Source organism: Rhinolophus hipposideros (assembly GCF_964194185.1).
Source record: "Rhinolophus hipposideros genome assembly, chromosome: 13".
Classification (NCBI taxonomy): Eukaryota; Metazoa; Chordata; class Mammalia; order Chiroptera; family Rhinolophidae; genus Rhinolophus; species Rhinolophus hipposideros.
The window spans coordinates 6,317,097-6,331,619 of NC_138059.1; the positions used below are offsets into that span (position 1 = coordinate 6,317,097).

General features: G+C 47.2%; 1 protein-coding gene across 1 annotated transcript in view; it reads right to left on the reverse strand.

Moving 5' to 3' along the window:
* TG (thyroglobulin) overlaps nucleotides 1-14,523 on the reverse strand; it is a gene marked incomplete at its 5' end in the record, with an annotated part of 218,933 nt that overhangs the window by 108,269 nt on the left and 96,141 nt on the right. The gene's annotated exons all lie outside the window — the stretch shown is intronic.

Below are 14,523 nucleotides of genomic sequence, written 5' to 3' on the forward strand. Positions count from 1 at the left end.
AGCGTGGGATCGTCAGGCACACACAGTTTTTACCTGGGAGTGCCCGTGGAGTGCCACCAGATGCCCCCAAAAGGCAGCCCCAGGGCACCCTCCTCCCGGTCCCATTCCTTTATCCATCTCGCCATTCTACAAGTTATTAAGAATTTTTTTAGAGCCAAGTTCTGTGCTCAAGCCTAGGAATGCAAAGGTGAAAACACAAAACAAACAAAAGCATGGTTGTTTCTTTGAAGCAGCTCACAGTAGAATGGGAGAGAAGTCAAGGCAAACATCACAATGCACTTGTTACAATGCAGTGATTAGAATGACGCTAGGCTGCAATGATAAACAGAGTATCAGTGTTGCTATGGGAGACCATGTGTTGTTCCTCGCAGACACCATCTCATTTAATCCTCCCCCAGCCTGCAGACAGACAAAGGACCATTGCCCTCCAGAGCGGACGTTATGGTGTGCTGCCTGGGCCACCTTCAGGACCGAGGGTCTCATTTCTCCAATCTTGGGGAGTTGGTGTCTGGGGGCTCCCGGGTGAGTCCCTCTCCAGGAAGTGCCTTTGATCTAGGTGAGCTGCCTACCCTCCCCAGGGGCAGCCTGCATCCAAACACTAGTCCATGTGGGTACACAAAGGCCCAGCCCTTGCCTCAAGACAGGATGCTGCTGAAGGACCAGCCAGGTTCAGAGCTCACTGAGGCATCAACGGGGCCACTGCCTGGTTTTCACTTCTCCCGCTGCCAGGCCTGCCCCCTCATTTCCTTATCTGTGCCGTTCCGGAGAGCACTGAGCCCTGAACTCCCTGCATGCAAATCTCCATGGCAGAGCCTATTGCCTGGAAAACCCAGTTAAGACATCCTGTTTTAGCGATGCAGGCAGTGGGGCACAGAGAGGTTAAAACAGGTTGCCCAAGGGCGTGCCGTTCTTGAGGGTAGAACAAGACAGAAACTAGGTCTGTGCGCCACAGAGCCTGTGCCCTCTGCCTGCTCCCCGGGGCTGCCTCCCACATCCGGTACACAGGACGTGCTGTCACGGCAAGAGAGAGGGACATTCCGATGTGGCTGCCACAGAGACGCTTGGCAGAGGTGAAGAGATCTTCCAGAAGCCCTGTGTCCCTGTGGGGACACAGGTGACCCTAAACAGGGGGCTGAAGCTTCCATGGCGAGAAAGGACTGTGGGGCTTGGTTGATGATGCATGCTAATTCTATCCACAAACAGCATAAAAGAGGACAACATGCTGCCTTCCAACATAGGCTTCCATGACCATTTGCAAGTGCTAATTCTAGAACATTCTAGGGAGCTGTTGAGTGGGGGCATGATTGAGAATTAATGGCAAAATCTATTTATTTTTTGTGTTTTTTCTTTTTTTTTTTTTTGTCTTTGACTTTTTTTCAGAAGACCACAGTGGTTTACCCTTACAATAAATACTTGGGTGAGCATTGACCTAATGCTAGCAGAACACGATGGCAATCTTATGAGCTAACACCCCCCTTTGCCTCAGTTTCCTTGTCTGTGAATCATCCTCACAGGTGATCCACGCAGCATCGCAGGTGAGGCTCCTCCTTCACCAATGAGGAGTCGGAACCTGGGAGAAGTTCCATGGCTTTCCAAGAACCCAGAGCTGGACAGTGACCAAGCCAGATAAACCAGGGCTCTTAGCTCTAAGCCAGGCCTATTTCTACCCCCTCTGAGCCTCCTACATAGCTGAGCATCCTTTCCCGAAATTTATACCCAGGTTTGAAATGTCCATTGTCTTTAATAGCACCATTCGTTCAGCTGTGTGGGGAAGCTTGTCATTTTTATCTCAAACCTGTCTTTGACACGCAGAACACTGCAGGGTCACTAAAATTAGAATGGTAAGTAAAGTATCCAAACAACCTAGCACCACAACCTTTATTGTTTGTTTCTCAAATAAAAACAGAAAGAGAGAGGAAAACCCTTATCCAGAGAGGTCACCACGTAACCACCATATTTCACGTGGACTCAGCAGGAGGAAGGCGAACCCCAGACTCGTCCTGGAGCTGTGAGGCCATCCTCAGAACCCCCTGATGCATCTTTCTGAACTCGGGACCTGGTTTTCTTGCAAGAGACGCTGGGCTTTCATTTTCTTAAGCATACAGGGTATGTTGCTATTTTCATGGTCAGTGTAAGTGGCATTTTTGCAACATGACCAAATTGAGCTGCATATTTTTAGGTGATGAGTACACTGCAATTTCACAGAAGAGTTATGATAGGGTTTCAGGACCAAACTTGCCAATTATGGTCTTAAAATGGAAGCCCAGGCCACACTCTGCATTTAGATTGATGTCTGGGGGAAAGTACTCTAATTGAAGGGTGAATTTCATCTCCAAAGTGAGAGCCAGCTCATCTGTCACCATCCCAGGGCCTGGAGCCAAGTCTCTACCACACCTCACACCTGTCCCCATCCTCCTGACAGCAGGAATCCTTGGGATGAGTGATTGCTGTAGTGCAGGATCCAGCATCTGGGGTCCATGCTTCTCATGAAAACTCTGAGAACAAGTTCTTTGTGAATGCAGAAGCATTGTGAAGCAGGAAAGCTGGACCTCTTGGTAGCGTTTCATGGGAATTTACTGTTTGCCAAGAACCTGGCAACACCATTGCATTTATATTTGCTATAACCCATGCTGCGGGCAGGGTTCCGGTGCACAGCTTCCAAACGAGGAAATAGATCCAGTAACACTCCCAAAGGGCTTACTTAGCTGACGAGCGGCAGTGTCCGGGCTTGAGCCCAGCCCTTCACGTTCAAAACCCAGGTTTACTACCATGCCGCACCTCCTCTCCCACGAAGGAGGCAGTGGTGACAGCTTTCAGGCTCACCAGCTCCAGAAGCAGCGTCTGTGGTGTGTTGATTAGCTTTATTTTTTTTTCTTTTGTTTAAAATATATTTTATGGATTGCAATGCCAGCATCACTTAGTTTAAAAAAAGCATCATCTCCTCTTGAATTGGAAATGCCATGTTTATCATATATTAAGTACTTACATGTAAATGACTTTTGTTTGGTGACTATGCATTCTTTTTCATTCATTTTCTTAACTCTGGTTCTACCCCCACACTGCTTAAACGATAGTCATTTTATAATGTAGTTTATCATCTAATGGTAAACGTCTTCATATATCTCTATCTATAATGTATATGTGTATATGTATATATACATATACATATACATATATATATATACATACATACACATATATACATATTAAATATTTCTTGGCTATTTATTTATCAGATGAAATTCAAAACCATTTTGTCAAGTTTCAAGAAGGCTCCTTTGGGATATTAATTAGAAAAATTAATTCAAGTAAAAATTTTTTAAATTTTATTATGTTTAAGTTTTGATGTCATTAAGAATGGAATGGGATTTTTTTTCTTCATTCTACTTTGAAACTGGTTATTATTGACCTAAAGGAAAGCTATTTATTTGTGTGTATTTCTTTTCCAACAGACACTGAACTCACTCTCAGCGAAACTCACAGAATAGTGGAAACTATTCTGGCTCTTCTTTCTAGGGCTACCTTGAAATCAGGCTCAAAGCAGATTCCAGATTTAGCGATGGCATCCAGCAGTGTAACTAATGATTGGATCTGAGCATAGGTCATAAATGAGACATACTTGAGTTTCGCTACCAGGTTCCTTGAGTTTATGCCAGCTCCTCTCCTTAACAGCTCTGTGACTTTGGGCAAACCATCTCCCCTCTCTGAGCTTCAGTTTCCTCATCTGTAAAAGGAGGATATTACAAGATGCTCTCTCCTCGGGTGGCAATCAATAATGAATAAGTTACTGTAAGTGAAGAGCTTAGCACAGAGACGGCGTGGGGGAGGCAGACTTAGCGAATACAGACGCTGTCATTGTCTCTGGGTCAAGCTGCTGGTTTTTCCTGACATTTTAGTCACTGTCTTTTCAAAAGTGTGTAGGTCTGAGCCTGACTGAAGTATCAGATGGGGTTATAAGGGGTGTAGGAGCCCAAACCACAGCGTTTGATATCAAAACCTTCCCGACTTCTGCCTGACTCCCTTCCTCTCCCGCCCCAGCCCTGACTGAGAGCACCTCGCTTCCTGCCCATCAGCACCTCACCACCCACCCTCTGGCCTGTGACTCTTCGGTCAGGTCACTAGCACAGTGGTACCAGGCAGTGTGCGTGTCTGACTGGCCACTGAGCCTCCATTTCCACAGGAGACCTGCTGCTGAAAACACTACCATTTGTAAATGGCAACGTTTCAAGGTTTTACAAGCCTTGCACATCCCAAAATGAACTCATCACTGCCCCCTCCGTCTAGCATGGTCTTCACCCCCACACTGTGTGTTTTTCCTCCTCTGGTAATGTTTCCAACACCCACTCTGTTATCCAACCCAGAAATCCTATCATCTCATCGCCTCCTCCCTCTTTGTCTGGTCAGCTCTGCCTTCTCAGCCCCTCTGGGAACTGTCCTTTCTTTTCCATCCCAGTTCTGGCCTCATCAGTTTCACTCCAGCTATTGACACTCCAGTTACTGAGACCTAGACAGGCCCCCCTGTCACCAGTCTTGCCCAGTCTCACGCCATCATCACACTGCGGCTGGGGTCACCCCCCAATCTGATCACGGCATTCACTGCCTACTGTCCTTGGGGTAACAGGCAAAGCCCTCGGAGGTCTCCAGCTGCATTACCCCTCACAATTTTATGGGGTGAGGTGAGCCTGGGTGCACCCCAAACATATCATATAATCATAAGAAATGGAAAGAGATATTGCTTTACTATGAAATTTGAGTTATTTACGTTGACTCACATCAACCCTCCCCAGAACATATGAGTCACAGGGAAGAAAGGTCACAGAGGCACTCCCCAAGGTCAGAGGTCACTCCAAAGGTCACAGAGATATTCCCCAAGGCCACAGCATGGAGTCTGGTCTCAGACCCCAGCAGCATAGTTTCCACTCTGCCTCCCAGTAGCATTGGTGACGTTGAATGACAAGATCCACCCTTCTTCCCAGCAGCAAATGTACTTCCTGTCAGCCCTGGACCCAGACCCTGCATGGTGGTGGTGAAGAGTCTTGGCGACTCTTTCATACTGTAAAGACCACCTAGTAACAGTTCTCCAACTGTCTAAGACCTTGGAGAACATGCCCTTGGAGGAAGATGGCCATGCCGAGGAGGAATGGTGGTCCTGAAGGGAAGAGAGACTCACCAGTGACGCACAGCCTCTTTCCTCTGTGATGGGATATACTAGCAACATGGAGTGGGCAGGCATTAAGGGCCTGAAAATTCAAGATTATCTGAGTCCACGGTACAATACACTGCTGATGTGAACAACACAATTCCTACTTTACACGAGAGAAACAAGCCCCAGAGAGGAACAGTGACTTGCCCAAGGCCACCAGCTAAAGTCAGCAAGTCAGAATTTGCACCCAAGACAGTCATATGGCATGCTTTTCCCACTGTGCACTGTGGCAGGGGCAGGGGTGGCGGGCACAGCAGAGAAGCAGATGGCAAGGTGGGGACAGCTGGGGGCCCTCCAGGACTCCAAGGCATCTCATAATATGTCAAGATACTTTTCTCACCTTCTGGAAAGCATTGCATCTCTTTTAATACAGACTAAGAAAAAAGAATCTCTAGACTAGAATATATTTGAAATTTTCCACCAACATATGGAAAACCACGTTTAATTTAATTTCCTGTCTTCCTCCCTCCCTCCCTTTCTGCCTTCCTGCCTTCCTTTCCAGACATCAGTTAAAGAAGAAATGTTTGATTTTGATTTCAAGACTTACTTAATTTCAACCATGAATAACAGCAAAAAAGCAAACAAACTGAAAAAAACCCCACATAACTGCAGACCCGTGTGAATTCAGTAGGGACAGGTCTGTCACTTGCTGGCTGGGGAACCAAAGGTAAATTCCACCTCTGCACTCATCTTTCTCATTTGACAAGTGGGAGAAATGTGCTTTCCAATGTTTTTGAATCAAATCGAAGTGCAGAAATGTCAAACCAGTAGCCAATGCCAACCTTCTTTCCAATGTTCAAATAATCACAGACCCATTTTTTTTAAATGAAAAAAAAAAGAAAATATGCTTTTCTTAAGACTCACCAAGAATAACGATAATACGTGTAAGTTTTAAGACTTCCAAAAGAATACTGAATTCTTACTGTCCTTCTTACAATCAGAACCCCCAAAAACCCCTTTCGGCTCCTTAGCACGTATCAAAGGGATTAGTCCTGAGTAAGGAAAGAGCTTGAGGAAATACAGGAGGTGACTTCCACTCTCAAGCCAGCTGGCTGGAGCGAAATATCACAATGTGAAGCCTTTCAGGCCAGAGAAGCATTTCAGGCCCCAGGACACCGCCGCAACCTCGAGCCTAAGCAGAGCTTTCAGAGCTAAGGGCCGCCAGCGGTGGCCGGTGGGGAGGTCGCCTGTGCTGTCATTATCAGACAAGACAGATACTCAGACATCTGGTTTCTCATCAGTCGCCCAACTGTCTTTCAAGGGAAAACCACATCATGCTAAATTATTTTTGCACTTGTTAGTACTCAGATAAAAAACAGAAGTTCCTTTGGTAACAGAAAGAAGAAAAAGGATACCCTTGTTATGTTGTGATCATGTGAAAGATGATGAAAGTGGGACCAGGGCTGCCTGTTGACTTAGCATTTCTTCGGAGAGAAGTTTCTCATACGTACTGGGCCATTTGTCACATTTAAAACACTGAAAAAAATACCTAGAGATGTATTTATTTCTGCTCAGCCTCCAAATACCTATTTGTTAGCTCCCCAGTGAGCAAGCTTTCATCTTTAACCTTGTATCCCAGAGCTTAGCAGAAGGATGACAGGGGGCACTGTGGGCTGAATCATGCCCCCTCCCCCAAGACTCATACTTTGAAGCTCTTACCCCGCCCCTTGGAATGTGGCCATGTTTGGAAACAGAGCCCTCACAGAGGTGATAAGGTTAAAGTGAGGTCATCAGAGGGTCCTCAATCCAAAATGACTGGTGTCCTTATAAAAAGGGGACATTTGGACATAGAGTTGTGCACACAGGGATCGTGACGTGAAGACCCAGAGAAAAGATGGCCATCTAGAAGCAGTGGAGAAGGTTCTGGAAGGTTCTGGAATAGCTCCCTCCCTCATGGCGCTCCGGAGGAACCAGCCCTGCCGACACTTTGATCGTGGCCTTTCAGCCTCCAGAACTACTGTTGAAGCCCCCAGTTTGTGGTCAGTATTTTGTTATAGCAGCCCTAGCACACAGAGTGAGTGACGACTCAGTAGAAACACCCGTTCCTTGACTCACAGACAGCCCTCCGTGCCCCAAGGGTGCGCCCTGGGCACAGAAACACTAATTGTAATGAGAGTTCTTATCATGTAAAATAATAACATATTGCCATGGCTATTATTTATTCTGCATTTCCTATTTTCCAGACACATCGTGATGTGCTGCGCGTGTTCTTTAATCTACACACAGCCGTGTACATGGCTATTCTGGTCATCCCTGCTCCATGAGGTGGCATTGTGCACGGTTTTACGGAGGGACCACTCGGGGGGCACTCTGTCTGGCTGCACCCTGGCTCTGCCGACTGCCAGCTCTGACTGTGGGTCAATTACACTCTAAGTCTCAATTGTTATTTTGTTTTTTATCTGTAAACTGGAATAATTGAGTCTCTTATGTCATAGAGCAAAGCTTCCCATATGTTACGGAGCACAGTTTGCCAGTGATTCTTCCAGGCTTCGTGGGAGGGTGGGGAGGTGGGTGGAGGCAGCTAGGGCTGGTCCTCTCACCTGATTATCTCAGTGCCAGTGTCATCATCCCGAATGCGTGTCATGGCATAGAAAAGTCAGCAGCTCTCGACACAAGCTGAGGTCTGAATGGAACAATGTCTGCAAACTGCTTGGTACATAAGAAACTCTCAGTAACATTTAGGAAAGATTTGAACCCTGTGTGTCAGCCTCCAGAGCCCGAACGCCTACCTCTGAACTATGTAGCTGGATGCAGGAGGACATATATGCTGTCACGTGTAAAATAGGACATTTTCAACCACAACGCGAACATCAATGGCACTGACAGGACGGTTGCCACCCCCTCACCTCCCTGGTCAAGACTGTCACACAGCGGGGCGTAACTCTGGTCATGTGGCTCAGGAAGCCCAGACAAGACCCACTCAAATGATTCAGGGACTTGGGACAAAGGACAGAGAAGACAGCAAATCTTCAGGCTAGGATAGGAATCAGCGAGATTTTTCTTTTGAAAACCAGACAGTAAATATTTTAGGGTTTGTTCTCCACATCCCGTCTCCATCAAATTTTATTCTACATTTTTTTACAACCCCTTTAAAATCTCGAGTGACTTTGTCATCTCTGGGGAAAGTAGATGGCCTGTTCAATGCTCCAGCCTCGGTCTGCCGACCTGTGCAACCCCTGAGACCTTTGTTTCCACTCACTCCAGCCAACCACCTCCAAGACCACACCTCAAGCCCTGTTGTGGCACTCAACTCCAACACCATTTCCATCTCAGCTTTGCTAAGCTGTACTTCCATCCCATCCCACGATCCTCTTTTCTTTGCAGCGTTTTTACAACCTTATCCCATTAAAACCAGCTCTTCAATTTCACTGTGATTTCTACTCTCCCGCCCCCTCCAGGTGACCATCTTCACAGGCTTATCAGGAACCAAGGCTTCCCATCGGGCCATCATTTCACCTTCCCTTCTATCAGTGCCCTCGATTCCCTTTCCTCCCAGTTGGATTAATCCAATGAGCTTGCTTTACCTGTGGCTTGTGTTGGCCTGCTGACATGGCTACGGCAATACCCACAGAGGAAGAGACTGGTGCTTTTACAGCTTTGCATCTCCAGCCTCCGCTGAACTCTCAACACAGCCTGACAACTTACTCATCTCTCTTCCACTCTCTACAAGCACTCCTCCCAACGCCTGTCACTCTCTCCAGGTGTGGACAGCATCACAACTGTACCCCCAGCAAGTGCCTGGCTTCTTGCCTCCCAGAGAAAAGAGGGGCCGTTATCAGCATCTGCTTCAGCTCCCTGTGCCCCTCTCCACTCTCTACGATCCATCCCAACTTTCCCTCTTGGTTTGTCCTAAACAGAGGAATGGGGGCTCTTAGGAGCCTATCCCCCATCTGTGCTCTAGAGCTTGTTCTTCTCACCCTTCAGGGGCACCTACCTATCAATTATCCCCTCAATCCAGCCCCACTTTCATCCCTCCCGTATCTTCAGTCTGTCCTTGGACACTGACACCTTACTCTTGGCATAAAAACACACTCAAATTTTCCATTATGAAAACAGCACCTTACTCTAACCCATGGCTGCTTAAGTGGGGGTCTGGGTTTCAGGGGGCCCATTTCCCTGAGAATAGAGGCAAACGTTGGTACGCGTGGTGGGGCATACCGTTTTAGATACATTATCATGAGTGGTTTCTGACCTCGGCGTGGACGGTACCAACTCGTGCGCCACAATTTTCTTTTTAACTTTCAATCTCATTCTTTTTCTTCAACGCCAAGCTTCTTGGGAAAAGTTTGTAGTTTCTATTTTCTCAAATCACACTATTCATTTCCTTCCCTCATCACTCCACTAAATTTGCAAAGCGGTCTTCGTGACTAACCCAAGGAGTGTGTGTAGTGCCCATCTTCCTTGAAATTACTGACCACGTTTCCCTCCCCTGGTTCCCATGACACCACATACCACTGGCGCTCCTCCTATCTTTCCATCCTGTTTTCCCAAAAATAAGACCTAGCCGGACCATCAACTCTAATGTGTCTTTGGGAGCAAAAATTAATATAAGACCCAGTATTATATTATATTATATTATGTTATGTTATGTTATGTTATGTTATGTTATGTTATGTTATTATATTACATTACATTGTATTATATTTTACTTATTTTACTTTAAGTGTCTTATATTAATTTTTGCTCCAAAAGACACATTAGAGCTGATTTTCCGGCTAGGTCTTATTTTCGGGGAAACACGGTAGCTACTCCTTCTGGCTTCTCTTCTGTTCTTCCATTAAACACTGCTGCTGCTCAGGTTCCTTATCTTTACTATTGACTTCTGATACACTCTCCACACATGAGCTCCTAACCCCAGGACTTCAAACTCTGGCATCCCAAACTCAGCACGTTGAGAGCTAAACATGCACTCTTACTTCCATCCTCACTCACCCTCTTCAGTCGTTCTCTTCTTACATTCCCTATCTTGGGAAGTGGCACCACGACCCACGGGACTGCCCAATCTGAAACATTGCACGTTATCCTTGACTGGTGTTCAAGGAGACTGACCACCCATCTAGAAAGCACATTACAGAGGGGAAGTCAGAGTAAACGTTCTTCCAAGTCTAACTTTCAGGTTCTACCAGTATAAGTGGATACTCTCCCTGGCGTAAACACGTCCTATCTGAATTCCTAGCAAAAATTCATGGCCTCCAAGTTTCCTCGCAATCTGTCTGCTGGCTCCCTCGCCTGCCTCTCCAGCCTCATTTCTGGTCTGTCTACTTCCTACTTTCCGAAACTCACATCTGGCGGCCTAGCAAAACGCTATGTTGTATGACGTTGTCCACTATTCCCTTTGTTTGACACACGCTTACAAAGCAAAGTCAGTTTATTCATATAATGGACTCATACCATCCTTCAACACCCAACACAGGTGCTACTACCTATGGAAACCCTTTCAACACTCCTTCCTCCACTCCGCCTCAGTAGTTTTTCCTCTGCTCAGAGTATCTTATAAATACGTCTACTGTGCCACTAAGATACTGCATTGCAATTTACTCACGATTTTTATCTCTGTTAAATTACAAGTTCCTTGAGGTGAAAGACTGCTTCAGTTTCCATTGATTCTCCAAGACCTCTCATAGCAGGATATAAACAATACTGAAGCAGTTACTACAAATAAAAGTAGTAACGCAGCATTCCCTAGTGTGTGCAAAGTGTTCTGTGTGCTATAGAGGAACAATATCCCTATTTTGCATGAACAGCCCAATCTATAAATGTGTACTGAATGAATTAATTAATGCAGCTCTTTAATTAATAAAGGAGAAATGAGATACCAATTCTTTTTTCATCTCTAAAAAGATTAACACTGTAATTATTCACATACCACAGACTTCCATCTTAATTATTGGATAAATCAATGAGTAGATCAATTAATCACCTAGGAAACAAATCATGGGCAATTGATTTCAGGACCTCTCCCCCTTCTGTGGCACGTGCCAGTTGATGAAACCCCTTCATTTACACTGTGACATTTAGTAACTGCATCAACCTGTGCACAAATTATATTACTGTTACTATTTTGACAGCCACTGAACGGTGGCTCAGAGGCGGTGAATACACAGCCGAAGTCCCAGCTCGTAACTTGCAAACCAGGAGCTTCATCCTGACCGCGCCCTCCTGACCCCGACTCCCCCACACCTGCCTGCCTCTTTCTCCTCGTGACTCAACGTCAGACTCCCAAATTGGTTCTCTTTAGGGACATGTACATCACAGGCATGGATCCCCAAAGACATCTGAAATGCTCCAGCATCTGCTGAGGTTATGAGCATGTAAGTGGGTAATCATCTTTTACACTGCTAACTTCAAAGACGCTTCCAGAGAAATTTCAGAGTTGCAAAGAACCATGTACAGGGCAACAGACGTAAGCTACAGTCCCTCCATGTCCTCATGACAAATTACGAAACTTATCGCAAGCAAAATTCCTAGTGGCAATTCAAAGGCTCAGATTTCTCTCTAAGAAGTTTGACTCCTATCAGGCGGACCTCGCCGCCAAACTCCCCCCACAGTCCTGCAAGCCTTTGAGCTCCTCTTGCTTGGGGTCATGGTGTGTGACCCTGGGTAGCTGGGCAAACTGCAGAAATTCAGAGGCACAAATGCGTGTGGGGAACCAACATGAGCTGAGGAAAGTAATTCCGATCGTGCAGAGGCCTCCCTTGAAACACTGAACAAGAGTCGGTGACAGGGCCATCCTGATCTCCCAGCGGACTGCCGGAACTTGCCCAAGGTCGCAGAGTTTGAGCCCAGGCAGTGAGACTCCCGACGCTGCTCGCCGACCCTCTCCTCTCCAGTCACTGTGGTCCTAGGAGCAGCTGCTACTGTCCCCGCTTAGCTTATCCATTACTTACTAGGCGCATTAGGTATCATGCTAAGTATGTTCTCTGAGAGGTGACATCCTGCAAACCTCACACCACCTTGTGGGTGTAGTGCTACCATGAATTCCCCCTTTAGGGACACGCAGGCTCAGAGCAGTGAAGCGACGTGCCCTGCGTCACCCGGAGTAGGACCAGAGCTGGAATTGAAACCTAGATACGCCCAGCGTTGAAGTCTCTCTGCTTCACTGCTTCTGCTTCTACAAATATCTGAGCGTCTTCTGCTTGCCTGTGGGTATCACAGGAGCAGAAGGAAAACAAAAACCTGCAGGCATCACTGGACCAATTGCTAGAATTACGAAAATAGAAAACTGAAGTAGAAACTTAGAGGGCATGTAAGCCACCCCGTGATACAGCGAGGAAATCTCCAACATGCTAGAAACCTCATGGTGGGGAGCTCGTTCCCTCCATGCCATCACAGCAGAGAAAGCAGAGTCTTCTCCTTCCATCATCTGACCCCACCCCCCCACTGGCCTTCCCATGATGTCACACTCGCCATCCACACTCTAGCTGTTCCTGGGTCCTTCCTCAGTGGGGTTCCTTTCACCTCCCAGACTTTGCACCTGGGGGAAGGAGAGGGACTGCTTCCTTGACAAATCCCTTCAAACTGGCAGCGCTTGACCTAATCTAGCTAATCCAACACTGCCAACTTTCGCCAGCCATTGGGTGCAGCAATTTCACGTGCAATACCTTATTTAAGCTTAATAACTACCTTTTCCAAAATAAACATCATCATCTCCATTTTATAGGTGAGGCAACTAAGACACAGCAGTGAACAAGACAGACAAAGTCCCTGCCACATGCAGCTTCCCTTATAAAGGAGGGACAGACAAATCCGCCAGAAGTCATCCAGTGAGAAAATGTCTTAGCAACAAGCTGTCTGACAACGATAAAGCGGGTGAAGAAATAGAGAGTGCCCATGGGGGGTGCTTTGATGGGGTGGCTGCAGGTCTGTGTGAGCAGGTGACTAGCTCAGAGCACAGGAGGAGCCAGCCCTGTAGAGATGCCCGGGGATGAAGCCCCATGGGGCTGGGCTTTCTGCTGGCTCTGGTCACTGCTGCAGCCCGAGCCCCTCGTGCCTGGCACAGAGGAAACACTTGTTGAATGAATGAGTGAATGGATGGGGGATGACAGCCGAGGCAGAAGAAACCATTACTGTCTCCCAGATCCAGCACCTCCCAGCTGGCTGGAGGCTGCGTCCTGCATCCACAAAGAGGGTGAAGCCTTCCAAGCTGGGGGCCCGTTTCCTCACATTTCCTGTTTTCCTTCAATCTACTCTTGCTGTGATGCTAGTTTGCCAGCTGTGTCTTTCTCCTTCTCAGCCCCTGGGCCTCAGAGAAGCAGAGAAGAGGCCCCATGTGACCCTGTGCCCAGAGAACGCAGCCCTGCCAACTCCAGTCGCCCAGGCAGCATGGCAGATGTGTATCCTGGCTGCACCCACTGCTTTGGGAGTAGAGTTTAGCACACGCTGAGCACAGCAACCACCAAACAGATGATTCACTCAGCGCTTTCAAACGAAGGAAGGGAACTATGCCACCAGCCAGCCGTGCCCCCGGGCCCCTGGGATAGGGGCCCTATGCCCGCACAGAAATTCTCATGAAGTGGCAGCAGAATATACACTGCCAGCTCCCTCAAGAAGGTGTGTGTGTGTGCATGCATGTCCACATACAACATACACACACGTGTACACACATATGCACACACAAACTATGTACGTATTCGAAAAGGAGATTTAAGTTATACAAGCATTAGACAATTTTGGAGTCAGTGCCTGCTCACCGGACCTTTCAGCTTGAGGACCTAAAGGGTTAAGAATTCGCCTTGTGTGGGTGAAGGCACCACCAGTCCAGGGGCCACAGTGGGGTTGGGGGGACAGTGCACCTGGGGTGGTGCAGGACAGCTGCATGCTTTTAATCACACCCATTCCACCTCAAAGGTGCCCGGACGAGCTTATTAGAATATAATGTCCCTGTGGTGCAACCTGAGATGTCCCTGCAGACCCCCCTCCAAATGTGGGAACCCTCGCACAGTGATTGACATTGTCACTCAATACACAGGAGCTTCTCAAATGTTTAATTTTGTAGTTCTGCCATTAACGGGCCAGGATGGGGACAGGCTCTTTCTCTGGAAAAACATGGGTTTGGACTTGGGAATTATCGCTGACGTTCCTTAAACACTCACTCGTTATCAGGTTCTTTGCTGACAGTGTTGGGTGTTACTCTTCAGCGCAAGTGGACTAGATCGACATTTCTTATTTTTCACCATCATCCTCATTTTACAGCCCCAGATGAAGGCACCAAGAGGCTAAGATACCCGGCCCAGTGTGGCTAAGTGATGGAACAGGACTGGAAGCTGGGCAGACAGCCTTCAAAGCTCATTGCTGTACCAAGATGGCCCATCGCTTCTCTC